Raw genomic sequence first — 23999 nt, forward strand, 5'->3', positions numbered from 1 at the left:
ATTCTGTATTCTGTGGTGGTTTAAAAAAGCAGTTTTCTTGAGATATAACATTTATACAATTAAAAGAACCAATAATAAATACAATAATATTAAAATACTAAAAAATAAATTAAAATCACCCATAATTTGATGACTTTTGACAAATATTTACCTATGAGAAACTTATACCACATTCATGATATAGAGCATTTCCATCAGTCTGAAATATTCCCCTCTCTTTATAGTTGATCCCGTGTTACCACTCTTGGTCCCTGGCAATTACTGATTTGCTTTTGGTTACTGAAGCTTTGCATTTTTAGGAATTTAATATAAAAGGAACATTATAGATTTTTTGTGTGTGTGTGTGTGTGTGTGTGTGTGTGTATGGTAGGCTTCTTTCACTTGATATAATGAAGATTAATCCATGTTGTTGCATATATAAGTAAGTTGTTACTTTTTATTGCTGAGTAGTATTCCACTGTATGGATGTACCACAATTCTTTTATCCATTTACTAGTTGATAGGCATTTTAGTTGTATCTGTTTTTTATTTTTACTATTATGAATAAGCCTGCTGTAAACATTCACTGACAGGCTTTTATGTGGACATATGTATTCATTTCTCTTGGGTAAATAGCTAGGAGTGGGAATCCTGGGTTATGTAGCAAGTTGAATGTTTAACTTTATATACTACCACTTTAGTAGATGTGACCAGTACCTACAATTTGGTTTTAGTTTGCATTTTTCTAAAGGCTAATGATGTTAAGCATCTTTTCATGTGCCAGTTTTATACATTCTTTTATGAAATGTTTATTCATTCTTTTGTCATTTAAAAAATAGAGTTCTTTTTTTTTGTGGTATGGGGGCCTCTCACTGTTGTTGCCTCTCCTGTTGCGGAGCACAGGCTCCGGACACGCAGGCCCAGCGGCCATGGCTCACGGGCCTAGCCGCTCCGCGGCATGTGGGATCTTCCCAGACCGGGGCACGAACTCGTGTCCCCTGCATTGGCAGGCGGACTCTCAACCACTGTGCCACCAGGGAAGCCCTTCATCTTATTTTTTAGTTATAAGGGTTCTGTTTATATTCTGGATATAAGACCTTTACCAGATATGTTTTTTAAATATTTTGTCCCAATCTGTGGCTTGCCTTTTTTATTCTTAACAATACATATATTTTAAAAATTTTAAAATTGTCGTAAAATATATATAACATAAAATTTATCATTCTAATCTAACTGTACAGTTCAGTGGCATTAAGTACATTGATATTGTTGTGCAACTATCACCACTCTCCATCTACAGAACTTTTTCATCATCCTAAACTGAAACTCTGTATCCATAAAACAATAAATCAGCATTATCCCCCACCCCCAGTCCTTGGTAACCACTATTCTGCTTTCTCTCCCTAAGAATTTGACTATTTCAGTACCTTGTATAAGTGGAATTTGCTCTTTTGTTTTTGGCTTATTTCAATTAGCATAGTGTCTTTGGGTCCATCTATGTTGTGGCATGTATTAGAATTTCATTTCTTTTTAAGGCTGAATTATATTTCATTGTATGTACATACCACATGTTTATCTGTTCATCTACAGATGGACATTTGGGTTATCTTCACTTTTTGGCTATTGTGAATAATGCTGCTATGAATATGAGTGTATGATTATTTGCTTTCAGATAATCATGAGTGTATGAGTATACGAGTCTCTACTTTCAGTTCTTTTGGGTATATACCCAGAAATGGAATGCTGGATCATATTGTAATTCTATGTTTAATCTTTTGAGGAACCACCATTCTGTTTTCCTAGACTCACTGTATTTTAAAGTCTGTTTCCTTTCCGCCTTGGTTCAGTGAATATGCTTAGTCATTTTAGACAATGAACCACTGGGAAAGAGCTACTAGTACAGGAAGAATAGTAGCCAAAAAATCTGCAGGCTTGCATGCTTTCTCCCTTATTTCCATAAAAGCCATCACTTTCGTTAATGCATTGATCTGAAAGTTAGTGTTTCTCTGAAAGTGGCCCAGCAACCACTGGCATCAAAAATAACTTGTTTTACATGCAGATTCCTGAATGTCATCCTGATTCAGACTCTCGGGAAGTGAGAGCAAGCAAACATGCTTTTTGAACAGAGGTGTTTAATTTTGATGATTTTTATTTGTTTCTTTTATGGTTTGTACTTTTTTGTTTTATTTAAGATCTTTGCCTAACCTGTGGTCTGAAAGATTCTCTCATTTTCCTCTAGAAGTTATGTAGTTTTAGGTTTTAGTTTTAGGCTTATTATCTGTGTCAAGTTCTTGGTTTTTTTGCATGATACAGTGTAAATGTCAAGGTTCATTATTTTGCAGGTTAATATCCACCTAGTCAAAAGACTATTCTTTCCCCATTGTATTATCTTTGGAGTTTTGTGGCATATATGTGTGCCTGTTTCTGGACTCTCTGCTTATCACACTATCTTAATTTACTTTAGCTTTCTAGTAAGAATCATAATCATGTAGTGTGAGTCTTTCACATTTGTTCTTCATTTTCAGCTGTATTGGCTGTTTAGGTTCTTTTCATTTTCATGCATATCTTAGGAATAGCTTGACAATTTTTAAAGTAAAGGCTGATGGGATTTTGATTAGGAAAATATTAAATTTATATCTTAATTTGAAGAGAAGTAGCAGTAATATTGAATTGTCTGACTCATGTATATGTCTTGTACAAATTTTGTTAAATTTATCCTTAAGTATTTCAAACTTTTGATGATACTCTAATTGGTATTGTTTATTTTAATTATTAGTTTCTAGAATATAAAATGCAATTGATTTTTTTATCTTGACTTTGTGTTATTCAAGTAATATCTTAGTAGATTCCTTAGAATTTTCTATATAGATAATCATGTTTACTGTGAATGAAGGTAGTTTTACATCTTTTCCAGTCTATATATTTTTAATTTCAGTTTCTTGTCTTGTTACACTAGCTAGGACCTATGGTGAGATCACACATCTTTGAGCTCTTCAGGATCTTAAGGTTAAGGCATTGAGTCTTTGACCTTTAAATATGTTAGCTGTGAGTTTCTTTTTGTTTTTGTAAATAGCCTTCATCAAGTTGAAGACATCTTCTTCTTTGTATACTGAATGGGTTTTGAGTTTTGTCACATTTTTTTTTCTACATTTATTGAGATGATATATGGTTTTTCTTTAGGGTGAATTAAGTTTATTTATTTTTGGGTATTCAAGCAAACTTGCATTCCTGAGATAAACCTTATTTTTCATGATATTTTATCTTCATATATTGGTGGATTTGAGTTGTTAACACTTTTTTAAGTTTTTTTTTTTTCATCTATATTGATATGGGATGTTATTTCATATTTTACTCTCTGGTCTTTGGTTTTGGTATCAAAGTAATGCCAAATACCAGTTTACTTCTCTATTTTCTTAAAGCGTTCATAAAAAATTTCTATTTCTTTTTTGAATCTCATAGAATTCTCCAGTAAAGCCTTCTGTGCCTAAAGGTTTCATTGTAGAAGGTTTTTAACTATGAAATCAACTTCTTTAATAGATCTGGGTGTAGTCAGTTTGTTTATTTTTCTGGAGTGACTTTTGGAAGTTTTCCATATTTCCAGAAATTTGTACATTTTATGTAAATATTTGAAATTATTGGCAAAAAATTTTGTATAATGTTCCCTTATTATTTTAATACCTGTATGTTTCTAGAAATGTCCTAATATTGAAAAATTCTTCCATTCCTGATATTGGTAATTTGTGTCATTTCTTTGTTTTTGTTATCAATTTCATTGATATTTGGGAAGAATCATCTTTTGTTTTCTGTAATTTTGTCTGTTTTTGTATTTTCTATTTTATTAATTACTGTTCTTTGTTACTTTCTTTTTTGTGCTTGCTTTGAGTTTAATAGGCTCTACATTTTTAGGTTTCTTAAGGAGATAGATCAGTTATTTGACTCCTTTCTTGTTTTCTAAATATAAGTATATAATGTTTATAAATTTCCCTGAAAGCACTGTTGTAGCTGCATCCCCAAAATTTAGATATATAGTATTTCCAGTTATATTCACCTCAAAATATTTCTCAGTTTCTCTTGTGATATATAGTGTGTTATTTAGAATTGTGTTGTTTAATTATCAGGTATTTTGGGGAATTTCCAGATTTATTTCTTACATTGCTTTTTAATATGTTTCTTCTGTGCTTAGAGAAGATACTTTGTATGATTTCAGTATTTTTAAATCTATTGAGACTTGTTTTATGGCTCAGAATAGCATTTATCTTTAAATATTTCATGTGCACTTGAAAAGAATGTCTAATGTTCACCTGTTATGTAGAGTTTTTCAGATGTATTGGTTAGATCAAAGTGATTGGTAATACTGTTCAATTCATCGACATATCCACTGATTTTCTTTCTACTTATTTCATCAATTACTTAGAGAAGAGTGTCAAAATCTCTACCTTATGATTTTTAGTTTATCTGTCATTTCAGTTTTATCACTCATTGCTTCATGTATTTTAAAATCTGTTCTTAGATGCATTTATATTTAGTATTGTTATGTCTGCTTGAAGAATTGTCTTCTTTGTCATTATGAAATCTCTTTTAGTATATTTTTTGTTTTGTTTTAGACAATACATTTTAAACTAAACATTTGTTGTACATGGTATTTGGAATAATATATCACATTATGAAGGTATCCCCCATTAATTTAAGAAAATTATCCATTCATTCATTCAGCAAATATTTGTGCACATACAGTGTACCAGGCCCTGGAAATACGTGAGTGAACCAAACAGACAAAAGAATCTCTGCCTGTAGTAATTATTAGTTGCTATTTTAAATGGGGTTTAACTTGGGCAAAGTTTCTCCAGTGACCTCTACCAAATTTCTCCTTTGTAAGTGTACAATGGGAGAATATAAATATATTGATATTTTTCTCCAATTTCCAATTTGTATTTTGCAAGCGTCTGCTGCTTTTATTTTTTAAAAAAATTTTATTGAAGTATAGTTGATTTATAATACTAGTAACAGGCGTACAACATAGTAATTCAATATTCTTATAGACTGTACATCACTCAAAGTTATTACACAATAATGGTTATATTTTCCTGTGCTGTACAAGATATCCTTGTTGCTTATTTATTTTATATATAATAGTTGTGTCTCTTAATCCCATAACCGTATCTTGCCCCTTCCCCCTCCCCTCTCCCCACTGGTAACCACTAGTTTGTTCTCTGTATCTGTGAGTCTGTTTCTGTTTTGTTATGTACATTTGTTTTGTTTTATTTTTCAGATTCCACATATAAGTGATAACCTAGGGTATTTGTCTTTCTTTGTCTGACTTATTTCACTAAGCATAATACCCTCTAGGTTCATCCACATTACTGCAAATGGCAGAATTTCATTTGTTTTTATGGTTGAGTAATATTCCATTGTGTATATATATATATGTATATATATATATATATATATATATAGCATATCTTCTTTATACATTATCTGTTGATGGACACTTAGGTTGCTTCCATATCTTGGCTATTGTAAATAATGCTGCTGTGAACATTGGGGTCCGTGTATATTTTTCAAATTAGTGTTTTCATTTTTTTTGATATATAGCTAGCAGTGGAATTGCTGGATCATATAGTAGTTCTATTTTTAGCTTTTTTGAGGAACCTCCATACTGTTTTCTATAGTGACTACACCAGTTTACATTCCCACCAACAGTGTACTAAGGTTCTGTCTTCCCCACATCCTTGATGACATTTGTTATTTCTAGACTTTTTGATGATAGCCATTCTGACAGGTGTGAGGTGATATCTCTTTGTTGTTTTGATTTGCATTTCTCTGATGATTAGTGATGTTGAGAGTCTTTATGTACCTGTTGGCCATCTGTGTATCTTCTTTGGAAAAGTGTATATTTGGGTTATGCTCATTTTTTGATTGGGTTTTTTTTTTTTTGGTATTGTATTTTACGAGCTGTTTATATATTTTGGATATTAACTCCTTATTAGTTGTATCATGTGCAAATATATTCTTTTGTTAAGTAGATTGTCTTTTTGTCAGTGGTTTCCTTTGCTATGCAAAAGTTGTTAAGTTTAATTACCTTTCATTTGTTTATTTTTGCTTTTGTTTCTTTTGCCTTAGGAGACGGATCCAAAACAATATTGTTGTGATTTATGTCAAAGCATGTTCTGCCTATGTTATCTTCTAGGACTTTTATGGTTTCAGGTCTTACATTTAGGTTTTTAATCCACGTTGAGTTTATTTTTGTGTATAGTGTGAGGAAAATTTCTAATTTCATTCTCTTACATGTAGCTGTCCAGTTTTCCCAGCACCACTTGTTGAAGAGTTTGTCTTTTTTGCATTGTATATTCTTGCCTCCTTTGTCATAGATTAATTGACCATAAGCACGTGGGTTTATTTCTGGGCCCTCTATTCTTTTGCATTGACCTTTGTGTCTGTTTTTATGTCAATACCATGGTGTTTTGATTACTATAGCTTTGTAATATAGACTGAAGTTAGGGAGCATGATACCTCCAGCTTTGTTCTTTCTCAAGATTGCTGTGATAGTTTGGGGTCTTTTGTTGTTCCATATAAATTTTAGGATTATTTGTTCTAGTTCTGTAAAAAATTTCATGGGTATTTTGATAGGGATTGTATTACATCTCTAAATTGCTTTGGGGATTATGGCCATTTTAGCAATATTAATTTTTCCAGTTTAAGAACACTAGATATCTTTCTATTTCTTTGTATCATCTTCAGTTTCCTTCATCAGTGTTCTGTAGTTTTCAGAGTATAGGTCTTTCATCTTCTTGGTTAAATTTATCCCTATGAATTTTATTCTTTTTGATGCAATTTTTTTTTTTTTTTCCTGCATTGCATGACTTGTGGGATCTAAGTTCCCCGACAAGGGAGTGAACCCAGCCCCTTGCAATGAAAGCATGAAGTCCTAACCACTGGCCCACCAGGGAATTCCCTGATGTAATTTTGAATGGAATTGTTTTCTTGCTTTCTCTTTCTCATAGTTAATTTTTACTGTATTGAAAGGAAAAATATTTCTATATATCTTGTATCCTACAACTTTGCTGAATTATTTATTATTTCTAATAGCTTTTTGTTGGAGACTTTAGGGTTTTCTGTACACAGTTTTATATCAACTGCAAAGAGTGACAGTTTTACTTCTTCCCTTCCAATTTATGTTTTATTTCTTTTTCCTGTCCAATTGTTGTGGCTTGGAATTCCAGTACTATGTTAAATACAGGTGGCAAGAGTGGCCATCCTTGTCTTGTTCCCGATCTTAGAGGAAGGTTTTCAGCTTTTTACCTTGGAGTATGATGTTAGGTGTGGGTTTGCCATAAATGACCTTTATTATGTTGAAATATGTTCTCTCTGTACCTGTTTTAAACAGGTAGTCATTTAAGTTTAAACATATCCTAAAATATCTGCATTTTTTACTCCCCTCTGCTACATTTTGTGTTTTTGATGTGATATTTTACATCTTGATATTTATCCATTTACTGATTATTATAGCTATACTTCAATTTACAGTATTTCTTCTTTTAATCTTCATTCTAGTTTATGTCTTTACTATGTATTTGCCTTTATTAGTGGGATTTTTCCTTTTCTATAGCTTCTTACTTCTTGTTATAACCTTTTCTTTTGCACTTAGAGAAGACCCTTTAACATTGGTTTTAGGGTAGGTTTAGTATTGATGAACTCTTAGTTTTTGCCTGTATGAGAAGATATTAATTAATTAATTAATTTTAATCTTTCCTTCAATTGTAAATGATAATGTTGCTGGGTAGAGTATCCTAGGTTGTAGGTTTTTCCCTCTTAGCACTTTGAGTTTATTACGCCACTCCGTTCTGGTCTGCAAAGTTTTTGCAGAAAAATCAGCTGATAGCCTAATGGAGCTTCCCTTGTATATGGGTCTTTGGCTGTCTTTTGCTGCCTTTATCTTTATCTGCCTTTCTCTCTTTATCTTTAACTTTTGCCATTTTAATTATGATATGTCTTGGTGTGAGTCGCTTTGGGTTCAACTTGTTTGGGACCCTTTGTGCTCCCTATGTCTGGATATCTGTTTACTTCCTTAGATTTGGTAAGTTTTCAGCCGCAGTTTTATCAAATACAATTTTGACCCCCTTCTCTTTCTCTTCTCCTGTGGCAGTCCTATGATGTGAATGTTGGTGTGCTTGATGTTGTCCTAGAGATCCCTTACACTGTTCTTATTTCTTAAATTTGTTTTTGTTTTTCTGATTGAGTGGTTTCTATTATTCCTTCAGACCACTTATACATTCTTCTTTATCACCTAGTCTGCTGTTAATTCCTTCTAGTATGTTTTTCATTTCAGTTATTGTATTCCTCATTCTGGCTGGTTCTTTTCTATAATTTCTATTTAGCTTCTTGTTAAATTTCTCACTGTGTTCATCTATCCTCTTTTCTAATTTAGTTAGCATTCTTGATACTAATGATTTGAACTCTTTATCTGATAAATTGCTTATTTCTGTTCATTAGTTGCTTTTTCATTTTGTTTCCTCTTTCTTTTTCAATGGAAACAACTTCTTCTGTCTTCTCATTTTGCTTACTTTCTCTGTCTCTATGAAAGTAGGTGAAGCAGTTACCTATTTCTGTCTTGTAGGGGTGTCTTTGTGTGGGAGTTTCCCTGTACAGTCCACATGTGCCCAGTGGCTGCAGTAGGATAGCTGGATCTGACATGAACACAAGTTACATCTTTTCCCTGGGGTGTGCTGGCAGCTATCACCTTGGTAGGAGGTGGTAGGTGCTAGGGCCAGAGTCAGGTGTGGGCCAGGGCTTCTTCTCTGCTCACTGGCTGCCACCATCTATTGGGATTGGGTCTCAAGTTGCTGGAGCAGAAGCTGTGAGGGTTGGGTCTAAGCTTGCTCCGTCCCATTTAAGTATGTGCTCTATCCCCTCTCAGCACCAGCACCCTTGCCACAGATGGGAGTAGTGCTGGAGCAAGAGGGGCTGATGCAGGCACTAGGTGTCAGTTTGGGCATAGGCTGTGGTGGTCGGGCCACAGTCAGAGACCCAGACTGCTCCTGATGCTCTGCCTGTATAAGCGCCAGTAATGGCTGTCCCCACCCTGTTCTGTTGTCTGTCCTAGTCTGAATAGCCTTTATCCCTCACAGCTGAACTCTCCCCTCAGCTGCATCAGCCCTCACCCTATAGTGGAGCTGTGTTGTGAAGCAAGCGGGGCTGGAACTGTTGCTTGGTTCAGGCTGGGGTGCGCACCAGGGCAGTCACAGCAAACCGGCAAGCAACCTGCACAGTTTCAGTCTGCCGTCTCTGCCTTGTTGCAGGAATAAGCAAGCATGTGCAAGGTCCTCACGAGCAGAGCACAGGCTTTCCACAGGTCTCCTGCTAGTCCCACCGGCCATCCAACTGAAAAGAGGACTGCTGTTTCTGGTGTCAGACCCTAGGGCTGGGCGCCTAACATGTGGCTCAAATCACTTACTTCTCAGGTAGGATCTCTACCCATGTAATCTGTCTTCCCTTCTGAGTCCCCTCCCATGAGCACAAGCCTCGACCTGATTGCTTCTCTTCCCTCCCTACCCAATTCTGTGTGGATCTTTCTTACAGGCTTGTTTGTAAAGTATCTTTCTGCCAGTCTCCAGTTAGTATTCAGTGAGAATTGTTTCACTGTAAATGTAGTTTTGATGTGTTCATGGGGGAAGGTGAGTTCCTCGTCCTTCTACTCCATCTTGATCTCTTCTCCTAGATTTCTTACTTGCAGACAGTGCTGGAGGTGGTTTATCTTAGCATGCAGAGCCCAGGGTACAGAATCATAGCTTCTTTCTCCTGCTTCTGGCTTCACAAATTAGAAAACTGACTCTCAGCCTTGGCTGCCTGAAATCTCTTTCTTTATCCCCTGTAATATTTTTTGACCTGAAGTCTAATTTTTCTGATACTAATATAGCCATTTCAGCTTTATTTTTATTATTGATTGCATGGTATGTCTTTTTCAGCTGTTTAGCTTTATTTTTTTTTGTCTTCATAGCCAAAATGAATTTTTCGTGGCATGTAGTTAGGTCTTGATTTTTATTTAATGTGACAGTCTCTGCTTTAGTTCTTTAGATCTACTACATTTAATGTACTGATCAATATGGTCGAGTTTAAATATATTATTTCGCTGTTTGTTTTCCACTTTCCCTTTCTGTTTTTTTCCCTATTTTCTCTAAGTTATTTTAGATTTGAGGGTTTTTTAAAATTTAATTTTATGCTTACTAGGTGTATATTTTTGCCAGTTAATTCATTGCTTTACGATCTACAATATATATCTTTTACTTATTAGTCTAATCTCAAATAATGTCATTCCATTTCATGTACAGTGTAAGAACTTTACAACAGTATAATTCCATTTCCTCTCATCATTTGTGGTATTGATATCATTTAGTTTACTTTTACGTATTCTGTAAAGCAAACAATTCATTGTTATTATTTTTGCTCTGTGTAGTCAGGTATCTTTAAAATTTAAAAAGTTTTAAAATTTTTATAGGGGTATATTGCTTTACAATGTTGTGTTAGTTTCTACGGTACAGCAGAGTGAATCAGCTATATGTATACGTATATCCCCTCTTTTTTGGATTTCCTTCCCATTTAGGTCAACACAGAGCACTGAGTAGAGTTCCCTGTGCTATACAGTAGGTTCTCATTAGTTATCTATTTTATACCTGGTATCAATAGTGTATATATGTCAATCCCAATCTGCCAATTTATCCCCCCCTTACCCCTTGGTATCCTTACATTTGTTCTCTACATCTGTTTCTATTTCTGCTTTGTAAATAAGATCATCTATACCATTTTTTTCAGATTCCACATATATGCGTTAATATACATTATTTGTTTTTTTCTTTCTGACGTACTTCACTCTGTATGACAGTCTCTAGGTCCATCCACGTCTCAACAAATGACCCAATTTTGTTCCTTTTTATGGCCAAGTAATACTCCATTGTATATATGTACCACATCTTCTTTATTCATTCCTTTGTTGATGGACATTTAGGTTGTTTCCATGTCCTGGCTATTGTAAATAGTGCTGCAGTGAACATTGGGGTGCATATATCATAGTTTCCTCTGTGTATATGCCCAGTGCAGTGGTGGGATTGCTGGGTCATATGGTAGTTCTAGTTTTAGTTTTTTTTTTTTTTTTTGTGGTACGCAGGCCTCTCACTGTTGTGGCCTCTCCCGCCGCGGAGCACAGGCTCTGGATGCGCAGGCTCAGCGGCCACGGCTCACGGGCCCAGCCGCTCCGTGGCATGTGGGATCCTCCTGGACCGGGGCGCGAACCCGTATCTCCTGCATCGGCAGGCGGACTCTCAACCACTGCGCCACCAGGGAAGCCCTTTTTTTAGTTTTTTAAGGAACCTCCATACTGTTCTCCATAGCGGCTGTATCAATTTACATTCCCATCAGCAGTGCAAGAGGGTTCCCTTTTCTCCATACTGTCTCCAGCATTTAATGTTTGTAGACTTTGATGATGGCCATTCTCACCGGTGTGAGGTGATACCTCATTGCAGTTTTGATTTGCACTTCTCTAATAATTAGTGATATTGAGCATCCTTTCATGTGCCTCTTAGCCATCTGTATGTCATCCTTGGAGAAATGTTTGTTTAGGTCTTCAGCCCATTTTTGGATTGGGTTGTTTGTTTTCTTGATATTGAGTTGCATGAGCTGTTTGTATATTTTGGAGATTAGTCCTTTGTCAGTTGCTTCATTTACAAATATTTTCTCCCATTCTGAGGGTTGTCTTTTTGTTTTGCTTTCCTTTGCAGTGCAAAAGCTTTGAAGTTGCATTAGGTCCCATTTGTTTATTTCTATTTGTATTCTAATTAGGAGGTGGGTCAAAAAAGATCTTGCTGCGATTAATGTCAAAGAGTGTTCAAACTATGTTGTCCTCTAAGAGCTTTATAGTGCCTGGCCTTACATTTAGGTCTTTAATCCATTTTGAGTTTATTTTTTGTATGGTTTTAGGGAGTGTTCTAATTTCATTCTTGTAGCTGTCCACTTTTCCCAGCACCACTTACTGAAGAGGCTGTCTTTGCGCCATTGTATATTTTGGCCTCTGTTGTCATAGATTAAGTGACTGTAGGTGTGTGGTTTTATCTCTGGGCTTTCTATTCTGTTCCACTGATCTATATTTCTGTTTTTGTGCTAGTACCAAACTGTCTTGATTACTGTAGCCCTGTAAGTAGTCTAAAGTCAGGGAGCCTGATTTCTCCAGCTCCGTTTTTTTTTTTTTCTCAAGATTGCTTTTGCTATTCGAGGTCTTTTGTGTTTCTCTACAAATTGTAAAATTTTTTGTTCTAGTTCTGTGAAAAATGCCATTGGTAATTTGATAGGGATTGCATTGAACCTGTAGATTGCTTTGGGTAGTATAGTGATATTCACAATATTGATTCTTCCAATCCAGGAGCATGGTATATCTCTCCATCTGTTTCTGTCATCTTTGATTTCTTTCATCAGTGTTTTATAGTTTTCTGAGTACAGTTCTTTTGCCTCCTTAGGAAGGTTTATTTTTTGTTCTTTTTGTTGCAGTGGTAAATAGGATTTTTTCCTTAATTTCTCTTTCTGATCTTTTGTTGTTAGTGTATAGGAAAGCAAGAGATTTCTGTGAATTAATTTTGTATCCTGCAACCTTACCAAATTCATTGATTAGTTCTAGTAGTGTTCTGGTGGCATCTTTAGGATTTTCTATGTATAGTATCATATCATCAGCAAACAGTGACAGTTTTACTTTTTTTTTTCCAATTTGGATTCCTTTTATTTCTTTTTCTTCCCTCATTGCTGTGGCTAGGACTTCCAAAACTATGTTGAGTAATAGTGGCAAGAGTGGATATCCTTGTCTTGCTCCTGATCTTAGAGGAAACGCTTTCAGTTTTTCACCAGTGAGAATGAAGTTTGCTGTGGGTTTGTTGTATATGGCCTTTATTATGTTGAGGTAGGTTCCCTCTGTGCCCACTTTCTGGAGAGTTTTTATCATAAATGGGTGTTGAATTTTGTCAAAAGCTTTTTCTGCATCTATTGAGGTGATCATATGTTTTTTATTCTTCAGTTTGTTAATGTGGTGTATCACAATGATTGATTTAAGTATATTGAAGAATCCTTGCATTCCTTGGGATAAATCTCACTTGATCTTGGTGTCCTTTTAATGTGTTGTTGGATTCGGTTTGCTAGTATTTTGCTGAGGATTTTTGCATCTATGTTCATCAGTGGTATTGGCCTGTAATTTTCTTTTTTTGTGATATCTTTGTCTGGTTTTGGTATCAGGGTGATGGGGGCCTCATAGAATAAGTTTGGGAGTGTTCCTCCCTCTGCAATTTTTTGAGAGTTTGAGAAGGATGGGTGTTAGCTCTTCTCTAAGTATTTGATAGAATTCACCTGTGAAGGTATCTGGTCCTGAACTTTTGCTTTTTGGAAGATTTTTAATCATAGTTTCAATTTCATTACTTGTGATTTGTCTGTTCATGTTTTCTATTTCTTCCTGGTTCAGTCTTGGAAGGTGATACTTTTCTAAGAATATGTCCATTTCTTTCAGGTTGTCCATTTTACTGGCACGTAGTTGCATGTACTAGTCTCTTACGATTCTTTGTATTTCTGCATTGTGAGTTGTAACTTCTCCATTTCATTTCTAATTTTATTGATTTGAGTCCTCTCCCTTTTTTTCTTGAGTCTAGCTAAAGGTTTATCAATTTGGTTTATCTACTCAAAGAGCCAGCTTTTAGTATTATTGATCTTTGCTATTGTTCTTTTCGTTTCTATTTCATTTCTTTCTGCTCTGATCTTTATGATTTCTTTCCTTTACTAACTTTGGGCTTTGTTTGTTCTTCTTTCTCTAGTTGCAAGGTTAGATTGTTTATTTGAGATTTTTCTTGTTTCTTGAGGTAGGATTGTACTGCTGTAAACTTCCCTCTTAGAACGGCTTTTGCTGCATCCCATAGGCTTTGGGTCGTCGTGTTTTCATTGTCATTTGTTTCTCAGTATATTTTGGTTTCCTCTGATTTTTTTCAGTGGTCCCTTGGTTATTTAGTAGCATGTGTCTAGTCTCCATGTGCTTGTGTTTTTTTACAGTTTTTTTTTCCTGTAATTGATTTCTAATCTTATATCATTGTGGTTGGAAAAGATGCTTAATATGATTTTAATTTTCTTAAACCTACAGAGGCTTGATTTGTGACCCAAGATGTGATCTATCCTGGAGAATGTTCCATGTGCATTTGAGAAGAAAGTGTATTCTGCTGCTTTCAGATGGAATGTCCTGTAAATATCAATTAAATATATCTGGTCTAATGTGTCATTTAAGGCTTGTGTTTTCTTATTAATTTTCTGTCTGGATGATCTATCCATTGGTGCAAGTGGAGTGTTAACGTGCCCCAGTACTATTGTGTTACTATCGATTTCTACTTTTACAGGTGTTAGCACTTGCTTTATGTATTTAGGTGCTCCTGTGTTGGGTGCATGAATATTTACAGTTGCTATATCTTCTTCTCGGATTGATCCCTTGATCATTATGTAGTGACCTTCCTTGTCTCTTATGACAGACTTTATTTTAAAATCTATTTTTTCTGATATGAGTATTGCTACTCCAGCTTTCTTATGATTTCCATTTGTATGGGATATATTTTTCCATACCCTCACTTTAGATCGGTATGTGTCCTTATGTCTGAAGTGGGTCTCTTGTAGACAACATACATATGGGTCTTGTTTTTGTATCCATTCAGCCAGTCTGTGCCTTTTGGTTGGAGTATTTAATCCATTTACCTTTAAGTTAATTATCGATATGTATGTTCCTATTATCATTTTCTTAATTGTTTTGGGTTCATTTTTGTAGATCTTTTTCTTCTCCTGTGTTTCCTGCCTAGAGATGTTCTTTTAGCGTTTGTTGCAAAGCTGGTCTGGTGGTGCTGAATTTTCTTAGCTTTTGCTTGTCTGTAAAACCTTTGATTTCTCCATTGATTCTGAATGAGATCCTTGCTGGGTATAGTAATCTTGGTTGTAGGATTTTCTCTTTAATCACTTTAAATATAGCCTGCCACTCCCTTCTGGCCTGCAGAATTTCTGCTGAAAGATCAGCTGATAACCTTATGGGCATTTCCTTGTATGTCATTTGTTGCTTTTCTCTTGCTGCATTTTTAAATACTTTTTCCTTGTATTTAAGTTTTTTTTTTTTTTCACAGTACGCGGGCCTCTCACTGTCGTGGGCTCTCCCGTTGCGGAGCACAGGCTCAGTGGCCATGGCTCACAGGCCCAGCCGCTCCGCGGCATGTGGGATCTTCCCGGACCGGGGCACGAACCCGTGTCCCCTGCATTGGCAGGTGGACCCTCAACCACTGCGCCACCAGAGAAGCCCTGTATTTAAGTTTTGTTTGTGTTTAATACGTGCCTTGGAGTGTTTCTCCTTGGGTTTATCCTGATGGGACTCTCTGCGCTTCCTGGACTTGATTGACTATTTCATTTAACATGTTAGGGAAGTTTTTGACTATAGTCTCTTCAAATGTTTTCTCAGACCCTTTTTATTCCTCTTCTTATTCTGGGACCCCTATAATTTGAATGTCAGTGCATTTAACGTTGTCCCAGAGGCCTCTGAGAGTGTCCTCAATTCTTTTCATTCTTTTTTCTTTATTTTGCTCCATGGCAGTTATTTGCACCATTCTGTCTTCCAGCTCACTTATCTGTTCTTCTGCCTCAGTTATTCTGCTATTGATTCCTCCTAGTGTATTTTTAATTTCAGTTATTGTGGTGTTCATCACAGTTTGTTTTTTAGTTCTTCAAGGTCCTTGTTAAACATTTCTTGTATTTTCTGCATTCTATTTCTGAGATTTTGGGTCATCTTTACTATCATTACTCTGAATTCTTTTTCAAGTAGATTACCTATTTCTTATTCATTTATTTCATCTTGTGTGTTTTTACCTTGTGCACTCATGGGAACATATTTCTCTGTCTTTTCATTTTGTCTAACTTATTGTGTTTGAGGTTTCCTTTCCACAGGCTGCAGGCTCATAGTTCCTCTTGCTTTTGGTGTCTGCCCCCAGTGGGTGAGGTTAGTCCAGTGGCTTGTGTAGGCTTCCTGATGGGTGGGACTGGTGCCTGTGTTCTGGTGGGTGGAGCTGTATCTTTTCCCTCTGATGGGCAGGGCTGCGTCAGGTGGTATGTTTTGGGGTGTCTGTGGGCTTTATGACTTTAGGTAGTCTATCTGCGGATGGGTGGGTTTGTGGTCCTGTCTTGCTTGTCGTTTGGCATGTGGCATTCAGCACTGGTGCCTGCAGACAGTTGGGTGGAGCTGGGTCTTGGAGTTGAGACAGAGACCTCCAGGAGAGGTCTTCCTGATGAATATTCCCTAGGGTCAGGGATTCTCTGGCATTCCAGCATCCTGGACTTGGCGCTCCCATCCCAGAGGCTCAGGCCCAATTCCTGGCCTGGGACCCAAGGCTCCCCACACACCACAAGGTTTCCCTGTCCTTGAATTTCTTGATTTCCACAATTTCATGCATTTACTGCCTTAACTCTGCCTCTTCTATCCACATTCCTTTGACACCTGGTAGGGCTGTCTTTCCTTTCTCTTTTAATTCTGAAAGGAATTTTCCCTATTAAGAGGCATTCACACTAATGTCTTATCTTGTGTCTGCATTTAAGTACTATTTCATAGGCTCCTTCACCTCCACCCCCAATGACCTCAGATTTATTCATCACATTACCAATGTTAGGAATCTTGATGAAGAGAAACTCCTCTTTTGATGCAAGTCACAGAGCATGGCATCAAAAAAGAACTTCTAAGAAAATTGTGCAGTAAGTAGAACAAAAAATGTCCGAAGTAAGAAATTCTCATGGGTTGGCAGGAACTTTCACATATTTGTCCTAATGTGAAGTATTAAACGATTCCCCCACCTAGTTCCCTACCTGCAGCTGGGGACCCCATTGCTTCTGAGGGCGCCTTTGCCACTTTCCGTCTTTAAATTTTTGTATTTATTCCCATGTTTATCATTTCTGGCACTCCTAATTCCTTTTGTGCGGATCTAAATTCCAATCTAGTTTCATTTTTCTTGTCTCTGAAGAATTTTCTTTAACATTTCTTTTAGTGCTGGGCTGCTAGCAAACAATTCTCTGAGCTTTTGTTTGTCTTGGAAAATGTCTTGTTTTCCCCTTCAGTTTTTCATGATATTTTCTCTGGGAAAAGAATTGTATGCTGCCATATATTTTTTTCCTTTCAGTACTTTAAAATATTTACCAGTTGTCTTTTGGCTTACCTGGTTTCTGACAAGAAGTCTGCTTTTATTCTTATTTTAGTTCTTTTGTATGTAATGTGTCCCCTTTTTTGGCTTGTTTAAAAATTTTTCTCTTTTCTTAGTTTTTCACAAAAGAATATGATGTGCATTGCTATGATTTCTTTATGTTTGTTCTGCTTAGCTGTTGTTTAGATCTCTGGATCTCTGGGTTTATAGTTTTCATGAAATGTAGAAAATTTTCAGCTATATTTCTTCATATGTTCTGTTCCACACCCTTTCCTTTCTTTTCTGAACCTCCAATTACACATGTTTTAGACTACCTGATATTATTCCAGTTTTTCTCAGTATTCTTTCTTTTTCTACTTCATTTTGAATAATTACTGATGGAATTTTTAAACTTCATGATCTTGTCTTCTGTAGTGTTTAATCTGCTGTTAATCTCATCCTCTGTATTTTTTGTTTTAGAAGTTCTCCTCTGGAAGTTCCATTTGAGTTTTTTTTACATCTTCCATGTTCCTTATAACCATGATCATTTTTTCTTCTAGTTTCTTAAACATATGAAACATATTTATAACAGCTGTTCTCATGTCTTTGCTTATTGCATCATCTTGTTAATTTCTGTTTTTATTGAGTGATTTTTTTCTTGGTTATAGGTCCTATTTTCCTAATCTTTTTGTATGCCTGTTAGTTTTTGATTGGATTAAGACATTTTGAATTTTATCTTGTTGATTGCTGAATTTTGTTGTATTATTTCAAATAGTGCTGTATTTTGTTCTGGCTTTAAGTTATATTACGTGGATTCAGTTGGATTATTTTGAGGCACATTTTAAGATTTGTTAGTGTGGGTCCAAAAAAGCCTTTTGTTTTTTCTAATTTAGCGTCATTGCTAAGGAGATGCCCTCCAGGGGATTCACCTGAATGCTCTATGTTTTGAGAGGTTTATCCACTCTGACTGATAGGAATACAAACTATTGCCAGCTTGCGTGAGCTCCAGATGTTCTGCTTACTTTTGTTTTTCTTTTTCTATCATTGTGTAGTTTTCTCTCATGTGCGTAGAGGTTAGTACTCCGCCCAAGACTTGAGCAGACCTTTCTATCTCTAGAGTTCTTATTTGGTGTAGTTCTCTCTTCTCAAGTTCTTGGCCCTGGAAATTCTAGCTACCTTATAAACTTTTAACTCTGTCTCCTCAACTCAGTGAGAGGCTTGGGTTTCCCCGCCATATATTCCGGCTTGTAAACTGACAACAGTTTGTAAACTGGTCATTTGTAATGCTTACCTTGTTTGTTTCCTTTCTCTCAGGAATTATAACTCTCTGCTGTCTGTTATCCACTATCTAAAAGCAATTGTTTCATATATTTTTTTCAGTTTTGTAGTTCTTTTAGTTGGGACATTAAATGTGGTCTGTCTCCATTTTGATTGAAAGTAGAATGCTATCTGTATACTTTGCGGATATAGTTTAAACTTCTCTCCAAACTTTATCATACTTTTACTTTGAAGTAACCATAGTACAGAAATAATAGAAACTCCAGTGGTGTGTGGTAGTAAAGATGTTTGTGAGTAAACTTCTGGTGATATTTAGAAAATTTTTTTTTTTGTTTTCATTTATTCTTTTTATTTTTTTTTCGCGGTACGCAGGCCTCTCACTGTTGTGGCCTCTCTCCCGTTGCGGAGCACAGGCTCCGGACGCGCAGGCTCAGCAGCCGTGGCTCACGGGCCCAGCTGCTCCACGGCACGTGGGATCTTTTTGGACCGGGGCACGAACCCATGTCCCCTGCGTCGGCAGGCGGACTCTCAACCACTGCGCCACCAGGGAAGCCCCTCATTTATTCTCTTTATCTTTTATTCTGTGTTACATTTTATAAATATAACAAAGTATAAAGTATAGTTTGTTATTTACTGTGAAAAGTAAAGTTTTTCCTTTTAACCTGTCATTAAATCTTTGGGTAGAATTTACACACCAGGAGTATGCACCATATTTTTTGGTCATTTCCTATATCTTAGACATATCACTTCCTACTCTTAGTAAACCTTAAGAAACCAGACATTTCTCATTTCTGCATCCATAATAGATCATTTTACTCAACAGCTATTTAGAAAACACCCAGTTATTTTACTATAATGTGAAGGATTTTGGTGTACAAATTTTATGTTGTTTGTTTAATTAGACATCTTCAGTATAGTTACAGGATTTCCCTGTTCATTTTCTTTTTTTTTTTTTTTTTTTTTTTTGCGGTACATGGGCCTCTCACTGTTGTGGCGTCTCCCGTTGCGGAACACAGGCTCCGGATGCGCAGACTCAGCGGCCATGGCTCACGGGCCCAGCCGCTCTGCGGCATGTGGGATCTTCCCGGACCGGGACACGAACCCGTGTCCCCTGCACTAGCAGGCGGACTCTCAACCACTGCGCCACCAGGGAAGCCCTTCCCTGTTCATTTTCTGAAATGAGTCAGATCTAATCTTTCTTCAGATATGTTTTCTTTCTGACTAGGTAACAATCCCAGGGCTTTCCATCTTTGGTATTATTACCTTTTTCATTGTCTTCAAACTATACTAAGATAGCTACAGTTGTACTTGGATGGCTTCAATGCTTTGGTCTTTTTAGGATTCATGCATGTGGTACCAAATACCACCAGTGACATCATTTCTAAAGCATGAGGGCTATAGATATACACAATTTAAAATTGTTTCTTTTGGAAACTCATCTATTTTTCCATTCTTTCTTTATTTCTTCTGGAAATTATATGTGTTCTTCAATATGCAGGCTTTGACAAACTGAGTTTTGCCAGCCTATCCAAGGGAAAAGTCAGCACCTTACATAGAGCCAAAGTAGAGGAGGAAAAAATCCCCAGTTTTTATGGCATTGTATCAGGAAATTGAAAGCACTGTGAAGAATGTGTGTGCAGATATATGTAAACTTGTAGCTCTTGCATTGCTGCCTGTTTTTTTTTTTTTTTTTTGCGGTACACGGGCCTCTCACTGTTGTGGCCTCTCCCGTTGCGGAGCACAGGCTCCGGACGCGCAGGCTCAGCGGCCATGGCTCACGGGCCCAGCCGCTCCGCGGCATGCGGGATCTTCCCAGACCGGGGCACGAACCCGTGTCCCCTGCATCGGCAGGCAGACTCTCAACCACTGCGCCACCAGGGAAGCCCTGCTGCCTGGTTTTTATTGTGTTCTCTTTATGTCCTTTACAAACTATATAATATAGGCCATGGCAAGTCCCCCTTTTTTTCCTACTTATTTAAAGGTGTGGATGAATTTTTAGTGGTGTTGAGGGTCAAGATTAACTTTCTGTTTTCTGTTAATATATGTAGTACCTATCTGATATTTCTGTACATAAGTGGAGTTTTTATGTAGTCTTTGCATTTTACCCTAGGCGGTGCTTTGTTCTAGACTGTGTTGGCTCTGGTTTCATTTGGCTTCCTTTTTCTGGACCTCATACCTATTTAATGTACCCAGCTTAGCTTCTAGGGTTCCAGTGCAGCTATATGCAACCCACATAGTTTGCCTGTCTCCTGAGCAATATCCCTTCCTCCATATTTATTCCTTCCTCTTTTGAAATGTACCTCTCTGGTATACTATTTCACTAGGGTATTATTACATAATTGGATAAACTGAGTATTCCTCACATATTAATGCTATTGCTACTGATAGTAGAGAGTGGTGCTTCCAGGAGATTTTAATTTATGTCATTAATATTATAATGTTAAGTACTTTGAGATTTGTTTTACTTTATTTTATTTTGAGGAGTTTTTAAGCTTTATATAAATTCTTACTGTGAGGAAACAAAAAATGTCTTCTTAAAACAAGGAAGTGGTCTCTTAAAACTGTTAGGCTCTCCTTGGAGAAAGTTATTTCTCTTGAAACTCAGGCCAGTGCAGGTATGTTTGCACTGTTTTCTTGGTAGGTCCAGATCAGGTGTTTTCATGGATGTTCTGCTTGTCCTAGAAAGAGAGGCTAAAGCTGAGTCTTTTCACTTGGGGAGTGCTTAAATGCTCTTCTACAAATCAGTGACCAGAATCATTTCATTTTGTGCCCATGTGGTTTCTGTGGGTGGTTTGTTGTTTTAAAAACTGTTTCAAAGAAGTGCATTTTTTTTTTCCTGGCAATCATGTGTATCCTGTGTAAGTATTTTTCATTATTAATAATTTTGAGAAGAACCAACTCCGGGTCATAATGCAGTTGGCTTAAGTCATGGGGTTTTATCAAGTCATCCCGTATGATTTTTGTCTGGTTTGCCAAGATTCATTAATTTGAAGTTCCCAAAGGACAGGGTAATGGTTTCCTCTCCTGTTTCTCACTGTCATCAACCTGTTTTTGGAAATTATTTCTATCAATTTTATCTAAATAATAGTCTTTAAAAGAAATTCATGAGATATTTAATTTCTTTTAGGTCTATATGTTGGTTTTACTTTTGGGGATTATTTCCCCCCCATTTCCTATTCTATATAGAATTCCTATTTCTGATTATGACTTGAATTCCAGCTTTCTCATTGTGCTTTAATTTTCATCTTCTTCATTTAGGGTTAGTGGTTAGATATCTTGTCTTTAATTGAATTTCAAAGTGGTTACGTTTTTGTCGTTTTCCATTCCCTGTCCAACAGTGACGGTTTGCTTCTGTAGGTGTACTGAAACCTTTCAATAGTGAATTTGGGTTTAAAGAGAAGTTAAACGGAATTTTTGAGTTATTTCAAAATTGTAACATCATGCTATTTGCATTGCTGGCAGTGGTGAAGATTTTCGTAAAAGTGAAGTTTTATAGGAAAAGCTTCATGTCATTGGCTTGTATGTAGCCTTGGAAGGCATCTTGAGTATTTGGCTAGCGCAGATTTACAACTTTATATAGTCTGCATAAGTATGCTAGTTAACAAGTGAATATTATTTATAATTAGGAATTAACTAGAAAGAAGATTTGGAGATGACCTGAACTTTCTACTTTAACAGAAGGGAAAACTGAAACCGACAAAGATTAGGTGACCATCTGTGATAACACTGTAATTTAGTGGAAGAGTTAGGGCTAGAGCCCAGGGCTCTTAGTGCTCTTTCTACTACCTTAGGATCTCTTAACATCTTACCTCCAACAAAATAACAATTTTGAAGAGTAAAATGAAATCAAGTCCCTGGTTTTAAAATACCCAAACACATTTTATTTTTCTGATATAAATTTGAGTGATAAGATAAATTTACAAATTTACAAATTTATACCACATTCTTCCTCTTGACCTATAAAGCAGTACTGACTGTCTCTGAGGTTGTCACTTGGTTATTTGAAGAAGGAAACTATTTGGCCATTATTTTATTGAAGTGTATTTTCATCGTATTAAAGGAAATTTAAAAACTTCCCCAAAGGTAGGAAATTATGCAAATAAGAACCTCCTGTATTGGCTAACTGTTGATTGCGTGTTTTTTTTTTTTTTTTAAACATTTTTATTGGGGTATAATTGCTTTACAATGGTGTGTTAGTTTCTGCTTTATAACAAAGTGAATCAGTTATACATATACATATGTTCCCATATGTCTTCCCTCTTGCGTCTCCCGCCTTCCCACTCTCCCTATCCCACCCCTCCAGGCTGTCACAAAGCACCGAGCTAATATCCCTGTGCCTTGCGGCTGCTTCCCCCTAGCTATCTACCTTACTACGTTTGTTAGTGTGTATATGTCCATGACTCTCTCTCGCCCTGTCAAAGCTCACCCTTCCCCCTCCCCATATCCTCAAGTCTGTTCTCCAGTAGGTCTGCGTCTTTATTCCTGTCTTACCCCTAGGTTCTTCATGACATTTTTTCCCCTTAAATTCCATATATATGTGTTAGCATACGGTATTTGCCTTTTTCTTTCTGACTTACTTCACTCTGTATGACAGACTCTAGGTCTATCCATCTCATTACAAATAGCTCAATTTCATTTCTTTTTAAGGCTGAGTAATATTCCATTGTATATATGTGCCACATCTTCTTTATCCATTCATCCGATGATGGGCGCTTAGGTTGTTTCCATCTCCGGGCTATTGTAAATAGAGCTGCAATGAACATTTTGGTACATGACTCTTTTTGAATTTTGGTTTTCTCAGGGTATATGCCCAGTAGTGGGATTGCTGGGTCATATGGTAATTCTATTTGTAGTTTTTTAAGGAACCTCCATACTGTTCTCCATAGTGGCTGAACCAATTCACATTCCCACCAGCAGTGCAAGAGTGTTCCCTTTTCTCCACACCCTCTCCAGCATTGATTGTTTCTAGATTTTTTGATGATGGCCATTCTGACTGGTGTGAGATGATATCTCATTGTAGTTTTGATTTGCATTTCTCTAATGATTAATGATGTTGAGCATTCTTTCATGTGTTTGTTGGCATTCTGTATATCTTCTTTGGAGAAATGTCTATTTAGGTCTTCTGCCCATTTCTGGAATGCGTTGTTTGTTTTTTTGTTATTGAGCTGCATGAGCTGCTTGTAAATTTTGGAGATTAATCCTTTGTCATTTGCTTCATTTGCAAATATTTTCTCCCATTCTGAGGGTTGTCTTTTGGTCTTGATTATGGTTTCCTTTGCTGTGCAAAAGCTTTGAAGTTTCATTAGGTCCCATTTGTTTATTTTTGTTTTTATTTCCATTACTCTAGGAGGTGGGTCAGAAAGGATCTTGCTGTGATTTATGTCATAGAGTGTTCTGCCTATGTTTTCCTCTAAGAGTTTGATAGTTTCTGGCCTTACATTTAGCTCTTTAATCCATTTTGAGCTTACTTTTGTGTATGGTGTTAGGGAGTGATCTAATCTCATACTTTTACATGTACCTGTCCAGTTTTCCCAGCACCATTTA

The 23999-nt window shown here is 36.4% G+C and overlaps 1 protein-coding gene across 3 annotated transcripts in view; it reads left to right on the forward strand.

Moving 5' to 3' along the window:
* Positions 1 to 23999, forward strand: part of CCDC91 (coiled-coil domain containing 91) — a 411994-nt gene that overhangs the window by 20216 nt on the left and 367779 nt on the right. For 2 of the 3 annotated variants that reach the window (XM_089920446.1, XM_089920447.1), the window contains exon 1: positions 8595 to 14229. The exons of the other annotated variant lie outside the window; for it this stretch is intronic. The gene's annotated coding sequence lies outside the window, so the exon portion shown is untranslated. Of the gene's footprint in view, positions 1 to 8594; positions 14230 to 23999 lie in introns of those variants that run through there. 3 annotated transcript variants of the gene reach the window in all.

The sequence above is a fragment of the Delphinapterus leucas genome, chromosome 11, assembly GCF_059928025.1.
Source record: "Delphinapterus leucas isolate spDelLeu-1000000601 "Yukka" chromosome 11, BTC_Dleu_Yukka2, whole genome shotgun sequence".
Classification (NCBI taxonomy): Eukaryota; Metazoa; Chordata; class Mammalia; order Artiodactyla; family Monodontidae; genus Delphinapterus; species Delphinapterus leucas.